This window comes from Tupaia chinensis, unplaced genomic scaffold, assembly GCF_000334495.1.
Source record: "Tupaia chinensis unplaced genomic scaffold, TupChi_1.0 Scaffold150192_1, whole genome shotgun sequence".
Lineage (NCBI taxonomy): Eukaryota > Metazoa > Chordata > Mammalia > Scandentia > Tupaiidae > Tupaia > Tupaia belangeri.
In genome coordinates, this window is record NW_006210031.1 from 850470 (window position 1) to 854446 (window position 3977).

The 3977-nt window shown below is 56.5% G+C and overlaps 1 protein-coding gene and 1 long non-coding RNA gene across 3 annotated transcripts in view; one reads left to right on the forward strand and one right to left on the reverse strand.

The window, feature by feature from the left end:
• Window positions 1-3977, reverse strand: part of TENM3 (teneurin transmembrane protein 3) — a 902368-nt gene that overhangs the window by 797178 nt on the left and 101213 nt on the right.
• Window positions 228-2359, forward strand: LOC114006760 (uncharacterized). 2 transcript variants are annotated; one of them, XR_003548438.1, is made up of 4 exons: window positions 228-266; window positions 457-550; window positions 753-896; window positions 1054-2359. It is a non-coding gene; the product is annotated as an uncharacterized LOC114006760 (long non-coding RNA). The 2 variants fall into 2 exon arrangements; XR_003548437.1 differs by having other exon boundaries at window positions 250-550.

A 3977-nucleotide genomic window follows, 5' to 3' on the forward strand; every position in this document is an offset into this window, starting at 1 on the left:
GAGGGGCGAGCGGGGGAGGGGCAGGAGCTCGGCAAGTGTTACAACTTCCTCCCGGCCCGCCGCCCGGCCGCCGCGGCGAGGGAGGCGAGGGGAGGGCAGCGCGCGCAGCGCCAATGAGTTCACTTTCTTTTTCTCCCCCGCGCGCTCCCCCTCTCCCTGCCCGCCGGCCCCCTCCAGCCTCCGCGGCGGACGAGGACCGAGTTTTCGGTTCCCGGCCCGGCCACCGGAGGACGGAGGAGACGAGGGAGGAGGAAGAGGAGGGAAAGGTGACCGGGAGAGCGGGGCGCTGTGCCAGGGAGCAGCATCCAGGACCGTGATCGTGGGCAGGGGGGACGCGCCGGGCCGAGTGTGCCCGAGACCAGGCGCGTACACGTGTCCGTGTGTGTGTGTGAGGAGTGTGTGTGAGCGAGAGGAGAGGCGAGGAGAGGAGCCTACCATGCGCTTCCCCCGGTGCAGATCGCGGGAGAGCCCAATCACAGGGCGAGCTGGACCCGGCTCTGATCATTTATAATCCTTGACTCCTCCGCTCCGCCACTTGTCAAGATGACAGGTACTTTATTTCTTCTTCTTCTTTATTCAAAAAAAGAGATTACCCGTTTACTGCCTTTTTCTGTCAAATGGGATTTGCCGGACTGAACCACGTTCGCCGCCCCTCCCTCCTTCCCTCCTCCCGACCGCTTCGGGTACGGGAAGGCACCGAGGCTCCCATGCTGTGACCAATCAGTGCATCTACTACTCTCGCCGTGATTTAGGGGTCATCCATGAATAACACTTCACGCTGATGAATGGCTCTTGCCGGCTTTCGGCTCTGATGAGGGGTCTGCCCGCCGCTGATTGCAAACACTAATGAACTTGCAGCGCCGTGTGAAATTCACGCGCGCCAACAAAGTGCGGGGGTACGTGCGTGGGGGCCTGTCCTTTTCTTCTCCGGGTGGCAGGGAGGAGGACCGAGGGGAGGGGGCGGGTAATTGCTTTGGACTGAAGTGGAAACACTTCTCTGTGTAATCAAACCTCTAACCTTCTTAGAAAACTACTTTTCTTGATCTTCCATAGGGTGGGCATTTCAGGGCAGCTGAGTCACCCGAGGAGGTGGGAGTGCGAGACACTGCCGGGAAGAGGGATTCGGAGGCAGAAGGGTGTAATTAAGGATTTCCACCCCCAGTAGGCGGTCCGTCCTTTCCAGAGCCTCTGCAAATGACCTGCGCCTTCTTTTCCTGAGCGTCCTCTCCTCCGAGACAGAAAAGCGCAAATGACCTTCGGACGGGGGAGGGCGGTACTAAACACTCAGACTTCCGCGCGAGCGCCAGCTGAGCGCTGTATTAAAACAAGTGTCCGCCCCCGGGTTCAAGTGCCTGGACCTCCAACAAGCACGAACTGACCGGGGGCGGACTCTTGAGTCTTCTGAAGGCTCCGCACCCCTCATTCATTCGTGCATTCATTCATTCCCTCCCTCCCCGCAGATTAGCTGCGGAGCTCTAACGGTCTCAACTTTGTGTGCTGTCAGAGGAAACAAAGTTTACTGCTTTGCGCTGGACACTGCCACTTCCTACTCAAGTTCTCACCAAAAACTTTGCCTCCTGGATCCCCAGGCCCAGCCCGCCTAGGCTAGAAAAAAAGCCCTGGGGGTGTGGTGGGGGTGGGGGCAAGCTTTCCAAACTGCTGGGAGCTCCCGCTGTGCCGGAGTTTGGGAACACCGAATGGGGCGGCCTCTGTGGAGCTGCTCGCTGGCTCCTCTGTCCCTTGGATCCTTCTGTCACCTTTCTGTTCTGACATCTGGCGGTGGACCGGGTGGGGCGTGCGCGCTTGGAGCCCCCTCGGTGGGGCGCCTGAAATGCCCCCGCCTTCCCGGGGACCGCCGCCTGCCCGCGAGTAGTTGAGCGTCAAAGTCCCGGCCTGTTCTCGGAAACCTGGCGGAGTGCCTGGTGCGCGCCCAGCCTTCTCGTCCCACCTCCCACGCTCAGCTTCAGAACCGCGACACCCCCGGCCTGTCCCTACTTTGACTCGGCGGGAAGGAAATAACCCTTGCCCGTGTGACTGCAGAGCGACAAACAGGTCACGCGACTGCGAAACAGGGACAACGCCGCCTAGGAAAGCCTGGGTCCCTTTATGAGAGTTACTCCAAAGTTTGGGCTAGAACTGACAAAGAGAATCCCTGAACTCCAATGCGAGTGTGCCCCGACCCACGTCCGAGCTCCTGAGGATGCTAAGTGACCCAGTCCCCGCAACGCGCGAGAAAAGTCGGGGCATAAACAAGCCCGACCTGACTCCGCGGCGCGAGAGACGCAAAGCGCCACACTCACATCTTGGCTGGAGGAACTGAGTTGCCTTGGGGTGGATAGTCGCCTTCCTGCCTTGTGAATGTCACACTTGAAAAATAAATAAGTAAATAAAGTGGTGGGGGTGGATGAATTTTATCTTCTTCTCATTCTACCATTCTCATTATCTCTTATCTTAAGAAAACTTGTCAATTATGAAGGTGTGCCCCAGATATGACGTGACAATCACACAATCTACTTAAAATTTACACCTGTGATGGGGTGGTAAGAAAACGGCGTTTCATAAATCACTTTTGCGACCCCATTCCCAACCCTCCCCCCCCCCAAATGTGTGTTTAAAACTTTTTTAAGTGTCCAACTAATACTCCGCATGCTCTTGCCCCTTGCGATTTAGGACTACACAATAAAAAGACGCTCAGCCCCCGTCTTAAAGAGGCCAGAAGAGAACTGCATGGTGACAGTTGTTTGGGGAGGAGGAATTTTTTTTCCCGAGCCTCATTATAGCTAACGCTGGTAATAAACGCAGGAAACAATAGAACTCATAAAATTTAGAAATGGTCATAAATCTTGGAGCCTGTCTCCAGCCCAGTTCCCTGCTACAGGATATTCAAAGTTTTTCAGTACGTGAGGCATGAACATTCACACGAAGTGGATACAATATGGGAAAAAAATACCCAGGAACGCTTGAGTTCGGCCCTGTGCACTCTGCCAGGCTCGCTGGTGGACAAAGCGCGCAGGTGTTCTAAGCATCTGCCTGCGCCGGGAAAATGCATCCTGCAATCCAGGCAGTTCGGGTGGCTTAACTGTGGATCTTCACTGTGTGTGCGTACGTGCGTGTGCGTGTGTGTGTGTGTGTGTTTCTCTAACAAAGAAGTTCCATCATTTGAGGCCGCTAGGAAAAGCTGACGTACAGTGCTGCACTGTACCACACACATCTTCCTTCCTCCAAATGAATCCCTGGAAAGCAGAGACAGAGCTCGCTACGTGACCATCAGGCTTTTTGCCTCACTGAGTTGTTGTCATGGGAGGGCGGGGATGGTGGGTAGCTCCTGCCGTGCCCTCGGCAGCAATAAAACTGCAGCAGGAGAAGAAAGGCAAGACATTCTGTCTGTGTGTGTAAACCTCTGGCCGCTCACAGAAACTCTGCCCAGCGCGGCTGGTGACTTGGCAGTGTTAAGGAAGCCAGGCGTGCACCGGGATAATGGGACCGAGCTGGCCGCGTCGCCTCCCCTCCGCTCCCCTTGTCACACAGATATACAGGTCTCCCAAAAGAAAACGTGTCGGAGCTTCCCTCGCAGTCCGCACCCCAATCCCTGGAAATGCACGCCTGCGGCCTTTGCTAGCTTCTAAAAAGTGCCCAGCAGGAAGATAATGGGCCGGACCTTCGGATTCACTTTGGGGTTAGGAAGGGCGTACTGGTCCTGTCAGAACTGGATGTGGTGGGAGATGGACAGACTCTTGCCCCGCTGCTGAGGCGGGGCCAGTAGCACCCTGCCTGGCTGTTCCAGCAACTCCCCAGGGGCCCAACCTCAGCCCAGGGTCGCTCCGCATCTGCAGGTGATGCTTGTCCACTTTAGTTGACATCACTTGCGCCTCCCTGGAGGTCGTTGTTTTGGGGACTGTCCGTTTTCTCCTCCAGTCCTGAAGATGCAGCTTGGAGCTGAAGGTGCTGGGTAGCAGCTGTTCCAGCCTCCCTCCCCT